This window comes from Acipenser ruthenus, chromosome 35 (genome assembly GCF_902713425.1).
Source record: "Acipenser ruthenus chromosome 35, fAciRut3.2 maternal haplotype, whole genome shotgun sequence".
NCBI classification, from domain to species: Eukaryota; Metazoa; Chordata; class Actinopteri; order Acipenseriformes; family Acipenseridae; genus Acipenser; species Acipenser ruthenus.
In genome coordinates this window covers 510,308-531,810 of record NC_081223.1, presented here as the reverse complement: position 1 = coordinate 531,810, position 21,503 = coordinate 510,308, and the positions used below count along the sequence as shown (strand labels likewise).

The following is a 21,503-nucleotide window of genomic DNA, read 5'->3' as shown; positions in this document are numbered from 1 at the left end:
TTCAGATCTGCTCACTATTGCAGCATACAAAGTGGCTTTAGTTTACTGTTCAAATCTGGAACTGCTCTCCTCCAGAGCTTCCAACGCTCCAGCTTTCCTCCAATACCTGGATCTAAAATATATATATATATACACGGAGAGCTCGACTTCCTCAGCAATTTAGTCATATGTCCGCTCATCCTCTCAGATACTACAAGCTTTAATACATTTTACGAGACTGGAAAACTGTTTGATTTATGAATTATGAGTCTCACTCCCCGGCTGTCCGGGTCGGCCTCTTGTCTCAACCACTGCCGCCGGCCTGAGGGGACCCCCGGCCACATCCTATTCTTCTGCTGCTTATGCGCTAAGCCTTCCAGGCCTCAACCTTGCTGTCCCATCTCCTCTCTTCCATTTCAGCCCCCTCATGCAGTAGGCCGTGCCTCCACCTACCGAGCGGGCCCCGAGGGGGGGGGTTTCTCTGTTTTCGTCTCTCCTAAACGGACCCGAGACACTTTTCCTAAGCTCTCCACGCCGCCCAGCTGCCAGCTTAGCTGCCTGAGGATGCCGCACTGAGTTGCGAAGGATCTGTCCTTTTGTTCTCTTCGTCCCCTTCCTGTCTCTTGCTCCACTAAATGCCCGGGAGCGAGAGGATGCTGCCTGACCCGTCGGGAGCGAGTGTCAGATTGTTGTATATTATGTGTCTAAACTTTGCTCTTTCTCTATCACTTTTACGTCACCCCTCTCAAGCCCTCGTAGGCAACCAGTGAAATGCGAGGTGATGTGAATAGAGTCAAATACATTGCATCATTCTGTGTATATATATATATATATATATATATATATATATATATATATATATATTTCAAGTAACTGTAGCTTTATTATCATAATGAAAACACATTACACCCATGCCCACAGTTCTGTAACAAAATGACAATAACAAAGACGTTCCCATACCGGCAGTCGAACCCGGGCCGCGTGGGTGAAAACCAGGAATCCTAACCGCTAGACCGTATGGGAAGCTGAGTACCAAAATCATGGACATGCAAAAGTAGCTAGTATATAGTACAATGATTGGTAAAAAACCACGAAAACTGATATTTCATTACAAACACGTTACAAATTAAAGCAAACTTCAAGCCATTTATATTTATTCTCAATTAACACAAACTCTTCAATTGCTAAAAAATATAAAAAATCTCCCTTTGTGCTTCTCGGAAGGCATACGATGGAGGGCGCACTGCAGTTTTTCAGTCGGGAATATTACAAATTAGGAGACTGTGCTTTAAAATATACATGTAGGGCGGGTGTGTCTGTTACAAAGAATTGTCACACTGTATGTATCTCCATAATGCGTTGGGACTAAATACGCAGATACATTAAAACTATTTGGAGAATGCGGGCATCGATCCCGCTACTTCTCGCATGCTAAGCGAGCGCTCTACCATTTGAGCTAATTCCCCTTGAATTATGCTAGCGATTCTCATAGGCTACATCGCAGCTTGATATAAGCAATACAGATTGTCCTATAGTTTTTTATTGGTAATGCAGTCTGCCATTTGCAAATTCAAAAAATAAATAAATTAACTAAATAGCAAATATTTCGACTAGAAGTATGTTTTCAATTTCTTTAAAAAGTAGTCTTAGCTCGTTGATTTAGTCGCTTTAAAATCCACCTCTGTCCCGATGCAGCAGCGCTGTGTGCTGTGGCTCGAGCTTGTTTGACGAGGCAGAAATTAAAATGGTATTGAGTGGTGACAAGAGTTTGGTATCAGCTGTTGATTTCCTTCAAACAATCTATTATAATAAAATGAACACATTTATTTATTTTAAAAATAAGTAAAAGTCAACTGTCAGCAGTGGGATTTGAACCGACGCCTCCATTCGGAAACCAAAACACACAATTCTTTGGAAAGACAAAGTCCTTGCATCTGGCATCTTAGACCAGTCGGCCATCCTGACAAGCTGTATTTACTTAAATATAAATTTAATATAAATAAAGGAATCATTTATTTGGTAGAAATAAATGATTAAAAAATGCATAGAGGAATTAATACATTTAGAAATAAATATTTTTAAATAAATAAATGTAGAAATGAATACATGTTTATATTATAAATGTATAAATAAATTAATAAATAGCAAGCTAGAAAACTACATCATATTAATTGATTTGGCGTCTTATTTGAGAAAATACTGAACGACAGAACCAAAGATAATCCACTGGACGTCACCAGAAACAGCTTTGATGACACAAAGTCGTATGATACGAACCCTAAGAATTTTATTCCAGATTCATTGTCGCTTAGAAACAACTGCAGCCTCCCTGCCTCAATACAAATAATACCAATACAAAAATCGAATTACATGTATTTAAAAATGAATGGTCTCATCCATCTGGAACGATTGGTTCTGCATTTATACAGTATCAACCTTAATCTGAGTTGAGAGGCACCCAACCTGTGGAGGATTTTAAATGTGAGGGGATGTGAATAGAGTCAAACACATTTGCATCATTCTGTATATATATATATATATATATTTCAAGTAACTGTAGCTTTATTATCATAATGAAAACACATTACACATGACCACAGTTCTGTAACAAAATGACAATAACAAAGACGTTCCCATACCGGGTGTTGAACCCGGGCCGCCTGGGTGAAACCCAAGAATCGTTAACTGCTAGACCATATGGGAAGCTGATTTGCAAAATTATTTTTTATTGACAATGTAGTCTGCCATTTGCAAATTAAAAAAAAAAAATTAGCAAATATTTCGACGAGGTATGTTTTCAATTTCTTCAAAAAGTAGATACGCACATACCAACTGTTGCTCCATGAATGGTGTAATGACAAGTGTAAAAAAAGAAACGGATTGAAGCCAACCCAAAAAATGTAAGATTATTTATTTCAATATCATTATAGCTATAAACGATGCACGCATTTTACAATAGCAACTGCTATTTGACAATGACCAATAAGTAATTTTGTTGCAATACTGTATACAATGTGAACAGAATCAGACATTGCTCCGTTGTCTCGAAGAAACATCTTCAATTTGTATTTAAAAAGGACGCCCAACATGGGGCTTGAACCCACGACCCTGAGATTAAGAGTCTCATGCTCTACCGACTGAGCTAGCCGGGCTGACTGGTGGCAGTTTCTTTCACTAAACAACTGAGCTATGAATTTGTCGTCTGAGAAAATAAAAACAAAAGATTCCAAATATAATCCACTTGCTTGTTACATTTTAAAAAATTGTTTTAAACGTTACAATGTAAATGTTGACCCAGTAGCTACCATTAAATGTTTCAACCTCAGTGACTTTCTTTGATGCGCTATTAATTTTAGGCAACTTGCATTTATTTTTTTTTTTTTCATTAAACTTGTACTTTTTATATAGGTATATAAATGACAATTGCTGTGGATAAACGCATCAGCCAAATCAATTAATATGACATGTAGTTTACTAGCTTGCTATTTATTAATTTATTTATACATTTATAATATAAACATGTATTCATTTCTACATTTATTTATTTAAAAATATTTATTTCTAAATGTATTTATTCCTCTATGCATTTATTTAAATCATTTATTTATTTCTACCAAATAAATAATTCCTTTATTTATTTTTAATTAAACGAGGAACTACAATTTATCACAGATTTAGACAAGGAAGCTACATGCCACTCTTGTGTGCAATTCCATTCTTTGGTATCTACCCTAACAAACAGAAAACTAGAAATTTTCACAGGAAATCGAAGCTGGTCAGGCTTGGATGTAAGCTTAAAAAACGAAGGCATTTCAACAACTGCAGAGTGGCGCAGCGGGCTAAGGTCGTGTGCTGTGGCCACGTGTAATGTGTTTTCATTATGATAATAAAGCTACAGTTAATTGATATATATATATATATATATATTTACAGAATGATGCAAATGTATTTGACTCTATTCACATCCCCTCACATTTAAAATCCTCCACAGGTTGGGTGCCTCTCAACTCAGATTAAGGTTGATACTGTATAAATGCAGAACCAATCTTTCCAGATGGATGAGACCATTCATTTTTCAATACATGTAATTCGATTTTTGTATTGGTATTATTTGTATTGAGGCAGGGAGGCTGCAGTTGTTTCTAAGCGACAATGAATCTGGTATAACATTCTTAGGGTTCGTGTCATACGACTTTGTGTCATCAAAGCTGTTTCTGGCGACGTGCAGTGGATTATAGTTGGAATCTTTTGTTCTGTCGTTCAGTATTTTCTCAAATAAGTCGACAAATTTAGCCCGGCTAGCTCAGTCGGTAGAGCATGAGACTCTTAATCTCAGGGTCGTGGGTTCGAGCCCCACGTTGGGCGTCTTTTTTTAAATACAAATTGAAGTTGTTTCTTCGAGGCAACGGATCAATGTCTGATTCTGTTCACATTGTATACAGTATTGCAACAAAATTACTTTTTGGTCATTGTCATAGCAATTGCTATTGTAAAATGCGTGCATCGTTTATAGCTATAACGATATTGAAATAAATAATCGTACTTTTTTGGGTTGGCTTCAATCCGTTTCTTTTTTTACAGTTGTCATTACACCTTTCATGGAGCAACTGTTGGTATGTGCGTAATAAACCCAATCGGGCCTTGATACAATAGACAACCCTAGTCTGTGCTGATATAAATAATGCAGTTTTCTACTGTAACAAACGCAGCTTGTCAGGATTCTGTTATGGTGTTTCCGAGCTGTTGAACGTTTCTCATCACAGGTTTACTGGATTGACAAAAAAAGGCGATTGCCAAAAAGAATGCTGTCTCAAAACAGTAGTCTTGTCAAGCCGAAATAGCTCAGTTGGGAGAGTGTTAGGGTGAAGATTTAAAGGTCCCTGGTTCGATTCCGGGTTTCGGCAAATATTAAGACTATTTTTGTTTTGTATTATTTAGAACTAAAAAAACAGAGCACATTTATTCTTCAGCGTAATTGCATGAAATAACAGCGTATCAGAGTGCCATTTTCTAATGTGATTAAGAAATGCAAAAAGCATCGTCCCTGGGTGGGCTTGAACCACCAACCTTTCGGTTAACAGCCGAACGCGCTAACCGATTGCGCCACAGAGACCAACCTGTTAAACCACAAAGGCAAACGGGAGGGATTAGCAAGGCTAGATGCTGCAGAACGTGATCGAGGGAGCAGTATAAGCTAATGAACCGAAGTCAAATGCCTTTGTTGAAACTATCAGATTTGTACAAAGCAAGCACACGTGGGAAATATAAATACAATATCCTGTCTGCCAACATTCATAATAATGAATACATCTTTATTTCAGAATACGTAGCTATGTAACGGATGTTTTCAAAACACCCATACACAAAAACAAAACAGATATTTATTTCAACTGAAAAACTAACTTGCTTCATGGCTGCTGCTACAGCACTCGAGCACGTAGTGCCTAGCATGAGCGGACATAGCAAACGCCAAGAAAAAAAAAAAAAGATAATAATGTTCGTTTTAATAACACCATTTCAGCCCAGATGGGATTGTCAGGATGGCCGAGTGTTCTAAGGCGCCAGACTGTAATCTGTCACAAGTGTAATTTAATCTTTAGAATTTTGAATTTAATTATATCCTAATGTAACTATCACTGTTATCTTCTCTGTTATTGAATCGTATTTTGTCATACTTGTACTTGCTAGAACCGAAGTCATTGTATTTATCTTGCTCTTAATTGTATTAATACTTGTACTGTGATTCTAGAAATCTACTTTTGTTTACCAGTGTAAGTCGCCATGGATAAGGGCGTCTGCTAATAAATAAATAAATAAATAAATAATAACAACAACATTCATGGAAGAGTATATTACCTAATAGCATAAGTATTTTAGTCAAATTCTTGAAAATTTGATTTTTAAGGAAGCATGTTTTTAATGTCATGCTTTATTTTTGCATATCTTGGTAGCATAACAGAGACTAATGGGCGAATACCTTCTCCTTCCCACCCAGACAAAAGTCGATGTTCAATCTTGGTAATATCTTGGTAGTTTTGACCAATCATAGCCCGAGTCACTACCAAGAATTAACCAGAAAAGAGCCAATCAGATTTTGCAGAGCTACCAAGAATGAAGCAACCAAGAACTGAACTGAGCAACCAAGAACTCCAGAAAAATTGTACCTTCTTATACTGGATCATGCAAATACACAGGTACAGTGAACTTCTCCATGAGTACGGTGCTATGATTGAGAGGTTGGAGGCTGGCTCTGATCTGTCTATTGAATTGGAGGAAGATATATGGATTTGCTGACACCGAAGGGTTTCAGGATCTAACAGTTCCTACACTGGAGACAGAGAACCTTCCTGCAGCTTTCAGTCCAATTGCTCGTATCAAGCTGCGATGTAGCCTATGAGAATCGCTGGCACAACTCAAGGGGAATTAGCTCAAATGTTAGAGTGCTCCCTTAGCATATGAGAAGTAAAGGGATCGATGCCCACATTCTCCAAATAGTTTTAATGTATCTGCGTATTTAGTCCCAACGCATTATGGAGATAAAAGTGTGACAATTTTTTGTAACAGTTCAGTTTCAATCAAGGAGGCTGTGTGGTCCAGTGGTTAAAGAAACAGGCTTGTAACCAAAAGGTTCCTGGTTTAAATCCCACCTCAGCCACTGACTCATTGTGTGATCCTGAGCAAGTCACTTAACCTCCTTGTGCTCTGTCTTTCGGGTGAGACGTAATTGTAAGTGACTCTGCAGCTGATGTATTGTTCACACACCTGTAAGTCTCTGTAAGTCGCCTTGGATAAAGGCGTCTGCTAAATAAACAAATAATAATCAAGTTCCAGTCTCTCTGTCATTAGCTTGCGCTACTCTGTTTGGTCAGGTAAAAAGGGCGTGACCAGAGCGGTATGGGCAATCCCGTTAGGTAGCTTGCATGTCAATCTCTCCTTCTTTTCTATTTATACACCCAGCACTGCTTCCGCCCTTCGTCTGTGTTTGTTTTTTTCTTGTTCGCTCCTTTCACTGCAGGCCATTTCTCTGCTCAGCGCTGGTAAGACAGTATCAGCTATTTTCCTACCAGCTCAGGTGATTCTTTTCATCATTCAGCTTTTGTATTTTTCTGCAGGAGCACCAACGTTAGTCTTTTCTGCTCCATCCAGTCTCCAGCGCAGCTACAGCGCCGTTCAAAGCGCAGCGTCATTCTCAGCTTGCTCTGCGTTTTCATCAGAAAGACTGTTCCGACGTCACCGCTGCACTGCAACTCTTTCACACCGGCGCCTCACAGACCATGGTTACCACGGCAACGCCTCATCGAGTGACTACTGGGAGTGGTAAGTTGCCATGGCGACCAGGCAGCTTTAACAGGCAATGTGAGTCTGTGCCTCACGACTGCAATCTTCTTGCTCCTGCTGCTGCGCTTTTGCAACATGAGAGCTTCAACTCGCCGAATTGTGACATCGAAATACTGCAGGCTCCTCTTCTAGACCTACGTTAACTTACTTATATCATCACGAACTGTTCTAAAGCAAATGTTTTATACATAAACAAGGATTTTAATCGCATTAACCAAATACATGCTATTTGAAGTTAATAGTTTCAATTCCAATCACAACCTCCTAGATGGCAGCATAACACCACAAGCTCTACATAATTTAAGCTGATTTAAATCAACAGCTGATACCAAACTCTTGTCAGCTATCAATACCATTTTAATTTCCATTTTAAATCCGACTAGAATAGTGTTCCTAACACAGATTGCATTTCTGTTGTAAACAGACTACTTGTTAACGTCACTGAAAGATATTTTGTGTCCAAACATGTTATTTAACTTGATTGTTTTAATATTTTAAATAACATATTACTTTCAAAAACATCTCCGTCGACCACTGGATCGTGGTCTCAGGCTGGGATGCGGACCATTGAGAACAGTATAAACGATCTATTACTAGACGCAGCTTACAGGAGAAATGCCCTCGTTTAACATGCTAGGATGATCGACTTCGGCATTCTCCAACTGCTGTTTACATTTTCTAACACGTTATGAGGAAGAAAAATATTTTGTGTCCAAACATGTGTTATTTAATTTGATTGTTTTAATATTCCACATAACATATTACTTTGAAAAACATAATATATTTTTTTAATACAGTCCTATTTGAGTATTTAAAATATGGTTATATTCAAATGCCAGCAACCGTGTGTTAATTTAACGAAGCGCCTAACGGCGCTCGGAACTTTCGCATTTTTAAATCCTAACGGTCTCTGCTCAGCTGAGTGGAATGTTCACGAGCCGGTTGCCTAGCAGCGTCTCCCCCTCCTTCTCTGCCCCGCCCTCTCGCCCTCTCTCGTTGCTCCAGCTAGGAGTTCACATTTAGCTTCGTTATATTAGCGCAATTCTTTACTAACTTTTACAAATTAGCTTATTAGGGGCTTCGTGTTTTTAAGATGGTTCAGGTGCAGTCCGGACAGACTGATTGCAGCATCATTACAGTATACCGCACTGCGCTCAGCTTTGTGTGGCGGCTGATACACAAAATAATGAACGACTATTAAATAAATCACATGTATTGCTTTTTAATGCTAAATATGTATCTGGTATTCTAAGTATTATCAACAATTAATAATTCAGCTCTATTCATATTCAGAATGTAATAGAGTATTAAAACTATCAAACTGACTGGAAACATGGAACACATTAATTGCGATCGATTCGATACCAATAGGATTACATAAGAGCTGTTGTGTATAGACAATGTCATAAACGCCGAAATGAACACGGACGGTCTTTATTAAGGGCTGACTCGTTTAGATGTTCGAGAGATCTAGGTGTACTGGACAAATCTACTGGATTTTTTTCCAAATCGTAAGTGTACCGCCTGTGATAATACATTTAAAACTAAGAAAATGCACAAGCCATACAACGAAAAAAAAGAGTACAGTATCTTACAAGTGATTGTGCTTCAATTCATGTCATTTATGTGATTTCTTGTCCTAGCCATTTGCAATATGATGGTAAAACTACTAGACAGTTACAATTGCACATTAATGAACGAGCATAAAAGTTCAATTAGGAGAAAATATATTCATCCACCACTAGCTAGACATTTTGTAGATGCCAAACATTCCGTTTCAGATCTTAAATTCTGTGGCATACAAACATTTTCAAGATCGCAGTGGTGGTAATGTCACGGGTGTCGAATGTGTTGATTATTATTTTATTCAGTATTATCACGTATGATTTTTGAATTTTAATTGGATTGGTTTTCCTTTTTTTGCACAGTTTGTTTATTTGAATTATTGTTTTATTTTTGAGCATTAGATGCATTTTAATGTGTATTTGTTCACTTAACCATACGTCATCCACTCTCTGGTCCAGACCTCCTCCTAGGGCTCCTGTCCAGACGCCTGTTTGGGCAGCCCTCTCCATAGGGTGCTGCGCTTCAGCTGAAGGCCTCAGGAGAGATCCTGATATCCTGACATAAACCACGAACGCAAAGGTTCTTGTCAGTACCACTTTTCAAATGTCTTCAATCACCAAGTTCCGCAGTCCTCCCAGAGTGAGTCCCCGAAAAAAAATAACAAAACGAAACTGACACTGTCCGTGCACAAAAAAATACCCCAACCACTCGCTGTCTAAGCTCGTCCTCTTTATTTTCGTTTATTTCCCTCGGCTTCTCTCTCTTTCCTATTCCGGTATCTCCTCGTTCCATGCTCCCAGTCTCTTAGTTCCTCACCCTTTTAATACCTCAAAGCCCTTCTAATTCCAGGTGTGTACAGGTACCTGCAATTGTTTGGGGCGGGACCTGAGGTCCGTGTGCACAGTGCTTGTGATAAACAAAACAAAAAATACTTTAATTACGAACTCCGTTTCACCCGTGCACCAAACAAAATAGACAAATAATAATCAACACAAAAAAACAGTGCAAAGCAAACAGAAAATTATGAAAAGAAAAAAAAACGATCTAAATAAAATATTCACACAATACTAATTAATACGTGCAGAAAATAAATAAATAAACACAGGCATATGGTCACTTGTGACAAATACATACACATGTATTTATGTTTCTTTTGTTGGTAAATTAACCCAATACATTATTGCATTCTGCCACGTCATTAGATGAGCAAAGCTCCTTTGTGCCAGTGCGCATTCAGAGGAGACGCGCTGAGAGAATCCGTCTTCTGTGTCACTCAGTACTGCCAGCTTTTCCCTATTGGTGATATATTGGTCAGCATAGCTGCTTTCCAAGTAATTGATCAGAGACGATTCCCAGCCAATACAACTGTGTTTATGCCCACGTTTCAAATAATGAAATTTATAAAAGCAAATCGCATTGTTTTATGTTTTCTTTACTTTTAAAGCTGAGAATCAAACACACTTCCGACAACTTCATAGCCCTGCTGGCTACGAACACGTATTGAGTCGGCTGTTTCCCATGACCCTGGTGATACCGAGTGTTTTCCTAGTATCAGCGTCGGCATTACCATGTGTTTGGCATGCTTGCTGTACACTCTAGCATTGCATAACAAGCTGATATTACACCCGGACTTCGTGGTGCAACGGTAGCGCGTCTGACTCCTGGATCAGAAGGTTGTGTGTTCAAATCACGTCGAGGTCAAAGTTCTCTTTGTTTCTATTCCACACGATTTCATTTTTTAACGTGTTTGAATTTGAATGTTTCCGGACATTTATTTATACAATTTAGACTATACAACATATTGATTGTATAGCGATCAAACAGATATTTATTGTATTGCAATTCATTTTTTTGTTTCATTTGATACAGCACAATAAACTAAAGTGAATCCGAAATTACTGTTGACCAGTCTTCATTGACACAGTTGGGTAATAAAGTTATATTAACACTTCCTTGCATGAGATAGTGAAAATAGCTATAGAAATACTAGTTTTGAAGAAATTTAAAGTACAGCAAGTAATGATTGATACCTTTAAGCTTAACAGACCTTTAAGAATTAACAACGATAGTTCCTACCGTGTGCTTGGGTGGTTTAACAGTTTGGTCTCTGTGTTGCAATCGGTTAGCGTGTTCGGCTGTTAACTGGAAGGTTGGTGGTTCAAACCCACCCAGGGACGGTGCGTTCTGCATTTCTTAATCACATTAGAAAATGGCATTCTGATAAGTTGTTATTTCTTCCATTTACACTGAAGAAAAAAATATGCTCTGTTTGTTAGTTCAAAATAAAAACAGTTTTACTGTTTGCCGAAACCCGGGATCGAACCAGGGACCTTTCGACTTGACAAAGCTAGTGTTTCGAGATAGCACAGTCTAGGGTTGTCTATTGTATCAAGGCCCAATTGGGTTTATTACGCACATACCAACTGTTGCTCCATGAAAGATGTAATGACAATTGTAAAAAAAGAGATGGATTGAAGCCAACCCAAAAAAGTAAGATTATTTATTTCAATATCGTTATAGCTATAAACGATGCACGCATTTTACAATAACAATTGCTATATGACAGTGACCAATAACTAATTTTGTTGCAATCCTGTATACAATGTGAACAGAATCAGACATTGATCAGTTGCCTCGAAGAAACATCTACAATTTGTGTTTAAAAAGGACGCCCAACGTGGGGCTCGAACCCCCGACCCTGTGATTAAGAGTCTCATGTTCTACTGACTGAGCTAGCCAGGCTGACTGATAGCAGTTTCTTTCACTGTAACCAACTGAGCTATTAATTTGTCGTCTCAGAATACTGAAAAAAGATTCCAAATATAATCCACTGAACGTCACCAGAAACAGCTTTGATGACACAAAGTCGTATGACACGAACCCTAAGAATGTTATTCCAGATTCATTGTCGCTTAGAAACAACTGCAGCCTCCCTGCCTCAATACAAATAATACCAATACAAAAATCGAATTACATGTATTTAGTCTACAGGAACCAGGGACCGAGGCAGATAGGTAAGTTCCTGCTTCAAGTAATTTATAAATTAACTCCATTCAGTTCCATTGTAAGGTGGTGTTTGAATTAGCTGAGTTAGTGTGTGATTAGTACCAGGTGAGTGGTTAAATTGATTAGAAGTTGATTTGCTATTTGATTGGTTTCCACACAGTTTAGTTGGTTCTTTTGCCACGCAGTTGTTATATATATATATATATATATATATATATATATATATATATATATATATATATATATATATATATATATATATACTACCGGTCAAAAGTTTTAGAACACCTCAATTTTTTTCCAGTTTTTATTGAAATTTACGCAGTTTAATGTCTCAATGTACTCTGAAATTAAAGCATAGAACAAATAAGCAATTGGAATTAACAAAGAAATCATGGAATCGTTTTGTTTAACAAAATTTAATCTAAATTTTTGACTCATCAAAGTAGCCACCTTTTGCAGATATAACAGCCGAACACACTCGTGGCATTCTTTCTACAATGGAAATCAAATATTGTTCGGAAAGTTCTTCCCAACACTGTTGCAGAAGTTCCCACAAATGTGTTGCACTTGTAGGTTGCTTTGCTTTCACCCTTCTGTCCAGTTCATCTCAAACCAGCTCGATGGGGTTTAAGTCTGGAGACTGTGCTGGCCATTCCATGATTTGAGGCCTACCGTCTTGTTCTTTTCTTCTAAGGTAGTTCTGATATAGCCTGGAGGTATGTTTTGGGTCATTATCTTGCTGTAGGATGAACCCCTGACCAACTAGGCGTATACCAGAGGGTATTGCATGGCGCTGCAAAATGCTGTGGTAGCAGTTTTGGTTCAGGGTGCCACTCACTCTGTGCAAGTCGCCGACTCTGGATCCAGCACAAGAGCCCCAGATCATCACGCTTCCTCCTCCATGTTTGACAGTTGGTGTCACACACCGCGGAACCATCCTTTCGCCTACTCGACGGCGTACAAAAACCCTGCGTGATGAACCAAAGATTTCAAATTTTGATTCATCGGTCCATAAGACCTTCTTCCAGTCTTCAGTATTATTATTATTTATTTCTTAGCAGACGCCCTTACCCAGGGCGACTTACAATTGTTACAAGATATCACATTATACATTATTTCACATTATACAGATATCACATTATTTTACATACAATTACCCATTTATACAGTTGGGTTTTTACTGGAGCAATCTAGGTAAAGTACCTTGCTCAAGGGTACAACAGCAGTGTCCCCCACTGGGGATTGAACCCACAACCCTCCGGTCAAGAGTCCAGAGCCCTAACCACTACTCCACACTGCTGCCCAGTAGTCCACTGGCGGTGCTTCATGGCCCAGGCAAGCCTCTTTTTCTTATTTTGCCATCTTAGCAATGGCTTTCTTACTGCCACTCGACCTATCAAGCTGTGCTTGAAGCTGTTGTCCTGTGAGCCGCCTATCACGCAAGCTGTTGACTCTCAGAAACTTGTCTTCTGATTCTGTTGTGGCTTTGGGTCTGCCAGACCTCTTCCTGTCAGAGTTTCCTCCAGTTTCCAAGTGCCTTTTGATGGTGTAGGAAACTGTACTCACTGACACCTTGGCTTTCTTTGCAATTTCTCTAAAGGAAAGACCTACAATTTTAAGGGTTATAATGGTCTGTCTGTCTTCCTTTGTTAATTGCCTTTTTCTCGCCATTATGAGAGCAGTATACTACTTCCTGCAGTACAATACTGTCCAAATAATGCTTAAGAGGGTGTAGTAACACAGTCTGTTCCAACACTGCTTTTATACAGACAGAGGGTTTGTAAGTAATCAACAAAAGTTGGGACACCTGTAGGAATTGTTAGCATCAACGTTCAAGGCTTAATTTACTTCCATTGCTGCAGAACAGCTGTAAGTTGTTAACCCATTACTTGTTCCCTGAAAAAGGCCTTTTTGTATAACTCTGAAATGTACATTATTTTTCAGTTTTTGGTAACCTAAACTTTTTTTTTTAACCTCTGGCAGTTTACCGCTTACCTTTGTACCATTTCAGGTTATTCACTGGACTTGAACTGCTTAAATTTCAATAAAAACTGGAAAAATGGGGGTGTTCTAAAACATTTGACCGGTAGTGTATATATATTGTAAGATAGAGGGTTGTGAGAGACAGCAGGGAGGGGGTTAAAACCTCCCTGCGAGAGAAATGCACAGTTTTGATTTGTGTTGCTTTATTGTTTCATTTGATTTTCTAATTGATTTCTTAATTGTATTATTGTTTAGTTTAATTGTTTAATTGTTTTATTATTAATTATCATCCGCACCTGGGCGTTATTGGAAATTAGGCCCAGGTGCGGGGTTTAAAAGGAGATCAGGCAGTCTGCTCGGGGCTGCTAAGGAGAAGGAGGCAGAAAGGAGTGCTCTGCTTCCTGGCAGTCCCGAGGTAAAAGGTATAGTGCAAACCTGTGTGGTTAAGTTTTGGGACAGGGAAACGGCTTAGCCGTCCTGTGGTAGTTAGGTTCCTGCGTGTGTAGTTAGTGCTCAGAAAGAGCTAGGTGTTTATTTTGTATTTTGTTTATTGTGTGTTATTAAAAAAATTGCGCGTCAGCGCTGAAAATCCAATTTCTGTGTGCTGGGTCAGATTCTTAAAGGGGCAACGAACCCAAGTGGGTGAGTCCTTTTTACAATATATATATATATATATATATATTAGGCAGCCTATTTCCACGCCAGCAAGAAGTGCCAGCAAACAGAAGAGCCTCAACAAAAGAGCTGGGAGTCTAGCTGTGGGAGTCTAGCTGTGGGGGTCTAGCTGTGGGAATGCAGCGAGGGGAGGCCTGCCTCGAGACGCTGTTCGAATAGATCCGAACCTAACAGCGCTCTGGAAGAAGCCATCTACTAGTCAGGTCTGTACCCTCCACCCCACCGCTCCCACTGTGCCTATTTGTTTTGCCTGTCCTGCTATGACTGTCTCTCACATCCCTGTTCTGTCCTCTCGTCCTCGTCCTCTGCCCTCTCTCCGCCACTGCTCCTCCAACCCCTCTAACCTCATCCCTCTGCCTCTCCCCTCCTCCCGCACACTCTCTGGTGCACTCTGGAACTGTCACTCTTCTGCTAACAAAGCTGATTTCATCTCTGCCTTTGCCTCCCACCTCTCTCTCTCGATTTCCTTGCTCTCACTGAAACCTGGCTGTCCCCTGATAACTCTGTAATTCCTGCTGCCCTGTCCTCTCTCTACGTCCTGTCCCATACTCCGTGTCTCACTGGACAGGGAGGTGGGACTGGTCTTCTCCTCTCACCCTCCTTACTCTTTTCAGTCCCCTCCGACCTCTCCTCACTCTCTTTTAATACCTTTGATTTTCATGCTGTCCAACTAACCTCTCCCTGTGAACTCCTGTTAATTGTACTGTACTGTCCCCCTGGTCCTCTCGCTCACTTTCTAGATGAACTCGACTATCTACTCTCCTCCGTCCTCTCTGTCTACCCCAACTGTCCTGTTAGGTGACTTCAATATCCATCTCTCCAACCCCAGCCACTCTGCCGGATTCCTCCCATTCCTTCGACTTCTGTCTCTCTCCATCCCCCCTACCCACAAAGCTGGACCTCACCCTCTCTTTTTCTCTGTCTCTCCCCTCTCTCCCTGCTCCTCCTACCCCCACTGTCACCTCTTGTCGTAACCTCCGCTCTCTCTCCCCCTCTGTCCTTGCCTCCACTGCTCTCTCTCACCTCCCTCCTATCGACTCCTTCTCACAACTCTCCGTAGACTCTGCTACCTCCACCCTCTTCTCCTCCCTCACCTTCTCCCTCGACTCCCTCTGTCCCCTCACCTCCCGACCTGCTCGCCCCTCCTCTCCCCAACCCTGGCTCTCCTCTGCGCTCCGCTCAGCAAGAATCACATCTGCTGAAAAGAAATGGAAGAGAACCAAACTCCCTGCTGCCCTAGACGTTTACCGCACTCTCCTCTCCTCCTTCTCCTCTACTCTCTCCTCTGCTAAATGTACTTATTTTCAATCTGTAATCGAAGCCTCCACCAACAACCCACGTAAACTATTCTCTACCTTTTCCTCCCTCCTAAACCCTCCCCCTCCTCCTCCCTCCTCCTCTGTCTCCTCTGATGACTTTGCCTCTTTCTTCTCTTCTAAAATCTCAGATATCCGCAAACTCTTTAACACCTCTTCTTCCCCCGCACCCCCCCTGCTCTAACCCCTACACCCACTGCATCCCCTACTAACTCATCCTCCTTCTCCAGCTTCTCTCCCCTCTCAGACTCTGACCTCTCCTCCCTGCTCAAGGGTCACAAACCCACCACGTGTGCCTTGGACCCCCTCCCCACTCACCTCTTTCAAGCTGCTGCTCCTGCTCTACTTCCCTTCATCTCCTCCCTTCTCAACACCTCTCTCCTTTCTGGTCTCTTTCCCTCTGCTTTCAAACAAGCCTCTATCACTCCCCTCCTCAAAAAACACCCTCGACCCCACCTCCCTCCAGAGCTACCGCCCTGTCTCCCTCCTACCCTACCTCTCCAAAACCCTCGAGCGGGCTGTACACCGCCAGCTCTCTGCTTTCCTGTCCAACCACTCTCTGCTTGACCCTCTCCAATCTGGCTTCCGCTCTGCTCACTCCACTGAAACCGCCCTCCTGTCTGTCACTAACTCACTAAACTCTGCAAGAGCAGCCTCTCTGTCCTCTGTCCTAATTCTCCTCGACCTCTCTGCTGCCTTTGACACTGTCGATCACTCAATTCTACTATCCTCTCTCGCTGACCTGGGAATCTCTGACACTGTTCTGGCCTGGTTCTCCTCCTAACTCTCCAACCGCACTTACCAAGTAACCTGACGTGGAGCAACTTCCACACCTCACCCTCTCTCAACAGGAGTCCCCCAAGGGTCAGTCTTGGGTCCTCTCCTTTTCTCTCTCTACACCCACTCCCTGAGCCCCCTCATCACATCCTATGGTTTCTCACACCATTTCTATGCTGATGATGCTCAGATTCTCTCTAAATCTGACCTCTCTAAATCTGACCTCTCTAAATCTGACCTCCTTTTCTTTCCCTCCTCCTCCTCCTCTGATCTCTCTATCTCCATTCCTCTGGAATCTACCACACTCTCTCCCTCCTCCTCAGCTAAGAAACTCGGAGTCACCCTGGACCCCTGCCTCTCTTATTCCCAGCACATTTCCACTCAGGCACTCACTTGCCGATTCTTCCTGAGCAACATATGAAGAACCCGACCCTTCCTCACCAACTACGCCACCCAGCTCCTGGTCCAGGCCCTGGTACTCTCCCACCTAGACAACTGCAACTCCCTCCTGGCTGGCCTCCCTGCGTCCGCCACCTGTCCGCTCCAGCTCATCCAAAACTCCGCTGCTCGCCTGGTGTTCTCTCTGCCTCGCTTCTCCTACGCAACTCCACTACTCCGCTCACTCCACTGGCTCCCAATCACCGCTCGCATCCAGCTCAAGACTCTTGTACTAGCCTACAGATGCCTTGACCAGACTGCACCCAGCTACCTCCAGACCCTCATCTCTCCCTACACCTCCACTCGACCTCTCCGCTCCTCCTGCACTAGAGGACTGTCTCTACCTCCTCTATGCTCCTGAGTCCCTTGTCCCTGTGCAACCACAATGTAGAAACATATAGAGAATGTATGGGAATGGTCAATAAACATCACTGCTGTTTCTCTTAAAGCATGTTTATTTATTTCTAATACTGGACCCTGTCTTAATACTGTATTACATTCTGAATATGAATAGAGCTGAATTATTAATTGTAGATAATACTTAGAATACCAGATACATATTTAGCATTAAAAAGAGCAGTGCGGTATACTGTAATGATGCTCCAGTCAGTCTGCCCGGACTGCACCTGAACCATCTTAAAAACACGAAGCTTCTAATAAGCAAATTTTTAAAAGTTAGTAAAGAATTGCGCTAATATAAAGAAGATAAATTTGAACTCCTAGCTGGAGCAACGAGAGAGGGCGAGAGGGCGGGGCAGAGAAGGAGGGGGAGACGCTGCTAGGCAACCGGCTCGTGAACATTCCACTCAGCTGAGCAGAGACCGTTAGGATTTAAAAATGTGAACGTTCCGAGCGCCGTTAGGCGCTTCGTTAAATTAACACACCATTGCTGGCATTTGAATATAACCATATTTTAAATACTCAAATAGGACTGTATTAAAAAAAATACTTCAGTTCCAGACCGTTTTCCAACAAATAAAAAAAGTGCGTATTTATAATAAGTACATTTGTTATGATATTAAGACTAAACAAATGTGCTACAGTTTGGTGTATAATTTATTTATTTATTAAATGCTGTAGTATTTCTTTTTTTAATATGGTCTTGTTTTCACAAAATAACATCCATACATTATCAGTTCATCTGCTAGAGTAATCAAATCACAAATATTACTCGTCAGTAATTCATACATAGACACGCTGTGGTAACTTCAAGAAGTTAAAATGTAAGGCTGGATTCAAGTTTAACCAAATAAATAAGTAAATACATCAATAACGACATGAAACAAAAATACGTTTTGGTAGCTCATACGTAGGCCTATTTAAATTACAAAATGCGACCTGTTTTAGAAATTGATTTATATACTACCTGCCATTTAAATCTAAATTATATTTAAAACTGTTTGAGGGGCAGACTAAGATAGATGATTTCTAAAATCCATTAATATATTAAACTATAACACCACATTAGCACTCCGAGAAATATAGAAATTGATCATTTGTAAATAATTAGCTGCAAGATTATAATCAGAAATATGGATGCATGGATTTTTTATTAAAATACACCCACATGTATTTTTGTTTCATGTCGTAATTTATTTATTAATTTCATTGTAACCCCTTGCTGGTGCCACGGCTTGTCTCTGTATCAATTCACTGATATTTGAGGTTTTGTTTAGTACACACTAGCAGGTGATCTGATAATCTTATTGATGTTATTTTGTGAAAACAATAACATGTTAATACTGTGCTACAAAAAATGACTCGACGTGTAACTTGTGCGGGTGATGTCATGGGTTGTCATGGCAGCGCGATCATCACGGGAGGGGTTATCAGTGGTTGTCGGAGAAACGCTGGAGTTCCGCTGGCTTCCGAGGTATCCAACCCGAATATCTAAATCAATACAGTGACAACAAAGGAATGTGACATATAAACCTAATGACTACATTAATGAAGCAGTAATACACGACAGGGTGTGTGTGTTATCATGAGGTAATATCACCACGCCTTGGGTGCGTTGGGAGGCACTAGACGAAGTCGAGTTCTTCAACCGCCCAGGAAGTGGTGATATATCTCATGATAACACACAGACCCTGGAGTGTATTATTGCTATTATTAAATGGGTCTATGAGTGTGTTGTTGGTAAATAAAGACTTTAAGCCTTATTTTAAATACTTTTTATTTGTGTCACCTTCCACTGAGAGTAGTTGTTCCACAGTAACTAAAAACTGTTAGATTAACAATTAAACATTTGATTTTGAATAGGGTTACAGCTCCATGGAGGAGGAAAGTCTTTGCCCCGGGTTCACAATGAATTAGTGAAGGGTCCTTGAGTAACACACCATATTGAGAATGGCCTGATCAGGAAACAAGCAAAGCATTCAATGCAGTAAGAGGAGAGAATCCCATTAACATGGCCATTCTGACACACCAATATATAAATCTATGTAGAATTAGTCAAGCACCCACCAAAAAAAACCACCACACACAATCCAAACAGTCTTTACAAGCAAGATTTTTATTTATCAATACACACTTTTGGGCATTTTCCAAAAATATACAACTCCAGCTACAAAGACAACCACTGAACACACACCCATTGAAGCTCCCAGAAGGGACCACACATTGAATTGGCCTGCAAAAGAAGAAATAAATAGTTAGAGGAATATAAAGAGATAGTTATATATTTTACTTGAACTGCAGTTGTGTTCACATCATGCATATTACCACTTCTAGGCATAAAGTGAAGGGATCCATCTCTCTTCAGCTCAATTGGGCCAGAAGACACAAATGCCTTTACTGCACCACCATCCATCCCTTCAGCACTACGACCTACAGGAGGAATTAGGAATCCATCAAAACAAACTGGACAAAAATGCATGCAAAATACCCCAACAGACAGAGCTCTTACCAAGCCTCTGTTTCCCTGGAATGCACCGTCTGCTACAGAGGCTGTCCGATGGCCGGTTTGAATCACATATCACAACACTGCAGTGGAAGTAGATCTGAAAGACAGCACACCTTGTCAAGCAAAACTAGCATCAATAGATCAGGCAGGACCATCATCCAATGAAGATTACTAAATTGGAAAACAATATTGCATCATAGTAACTGCTTCTTGCAAAAGTGCAGTTATATGTTCTCATTCCAACTCACTAAAGATTTGAGCACAGTGACCATTTGCTGCTTGGAAAGCAATCCAAACTATGCATTGTGGTACAAGATCCCCATCCCAACACTCCACTTTACCTGTCCTTTCAGTGCATCCCGGCCGCTTGTGAAGGAAAACATTTTCACTTCAAACCTCTTCAGATGGGAAGGGAACAGCACTCTTGCATTGCTGGAGACTGGGTGAAAGATGGTCAAGTACTCATCTGCAGAGTTCTCACAGCTAGAAAGAGAAAGTAGGTCAGGAGCACATCAGCCACAACCCCAATTCCTAGGTTTTGTAGCAGCAATATCATATTCCAGCATCTTACCTGTCCACAACAACATCCCACTTTGGAGAGCTATTCCTGTCAGCAGAATAGGTTGCCCAGCAGTTCTCCAAAAAAAATTCAGCCTGTGGATCCCTGACTGAAATGTTGATTCAGTAGTTCGGGACAAACACCAATCACAAAATGTTTTAGTACAAATATTTATTGTAGAGAATGCGGAGTATGCGATTTTACAGAAAAGCATGCTGTATATACACATTCATTTGGCATCAAACCTAACTTGGTTTGAGGGTTCGCTGCCTGGCCGACTGGACGAGGCTGAGACCCCCATTGATAAAACATAAAAATTGTTATTAAGAAAGGTGGAGAAGGGGAGGTGGTGGGTTACGATGAAATCAAAACGCAACTGAGAGATAAGTGAAGAGGGTATTTATAGTGCTAACAATTTAATTAGCTAATGTGTAAATTGAATGATTCAATTTGGTGATGCGGAGATTGGTGTCTGACCCTCCTCCCGAACTTGAATTAGAAATTTCATTAATCGTAGCACATGGTTTCCGTATGTGCCTGGTAGCTCAAATTGAATGAAATGGACTTTGAAAGTTGTATTAAGTGCCTTGATGAAGTTGGGGGCAAATGAGGAAGTGCAAATCCAGGAACAAGAAGGTTGCAGGAATGGCCTGATGCAGGGAAGCTGGAAATTAATGTGACGGTGGATTCTTAACATCTCAGAAAGCTGATAAGCTTGGCTTCATGACCAGATCCTCGAAGGGAGGGGTTTGGATTTGAAAAAATCAAGTTAATATATGAAACAAAAGAGGTTGAAGCAGGAGGGGACTGAGAATCCCTTGAAATGACAACGAACTGCAGGAATTGATAGAAAGTTTGGAGTGTGCGAGATTCGCAGCGATAGCAAATCAGTTTAAATTATGTAGAGCTTGTGGTCTTATGCTGCCATCTAGAGGTTGCGATTGGAATTGAAACTATT

The 21,503-nt window shown here is 40.7% G+C and overlaps 1 long non-coding RNA gene and 4 other non-coding genes across 5 annotated transcripts; 2 read left to right on the top strand and 3 right to left on the bottom strand.

The window, feature by feature from the left end:
- Positions 1-3,058: 3,058 nt before the first annotated feature.
- Positions 3,059-3,131, bottom strand: trnak-cuu (transfer RNA lysine (anticodon CUU)). Its single transcript has one exon. It is a non-coding gene; the product is annotated as a tRNA-Lys (tRNA).
- A 1,140-nt stretch (positions 3,132-4,271) lies between these two features.
- Positions 4,272-4,344, top strand: trnak-cuu (transfer RNA lysine (anticodon CUU)). Its single transcript has one exon. It is a non-coding gene; the product is annotated as a tRNA-Lys (tRNA).
- A 674-nt stretch (positions 4,345-5,018) lies between these two features.
- On the bottom strand, positions 5,019-5,092 carry trnan-guu (transfer RNA asparagine (anticodon GUU)). Its single transcript has one exon. It is a non-coding gene; the product is annotated as a tRNA-Asn (tRNA).
- A 5,419-nt stretch (positions 5,093-10,511) lies between these two features.
- On the top strand, positions 10,512-10,584 carry trnar-ccu (transfer RNA arginine (anticodon CCU)). Its single transcript has one exon. It is a non-coding gene; the product is annotated as a tRNA-Arg (tRNA).
- An 8,993-nt stretch (positions 10,585-19,577) lies between these two features.
- LOC131705273 (uncharacterized) lies at positions 19,578-21,016 on the bottom strand. The gene is made up of 5 exons (XR_009310274.1): positions 20,558-21,016; positions 20,328-20,469; positions 19,990-20,083; positions 19,806-19,910; positions 19,578-19,713 (listed from the first exon to the last, which is right to left on the bottom strand). It is a non-coding gene; the product is annotated as an uncharacterized LOC131705273 (long non-coding RNA).
- Between the last annotated feature and the right edge of the window lie 487 nt (positions 21,017-21,503).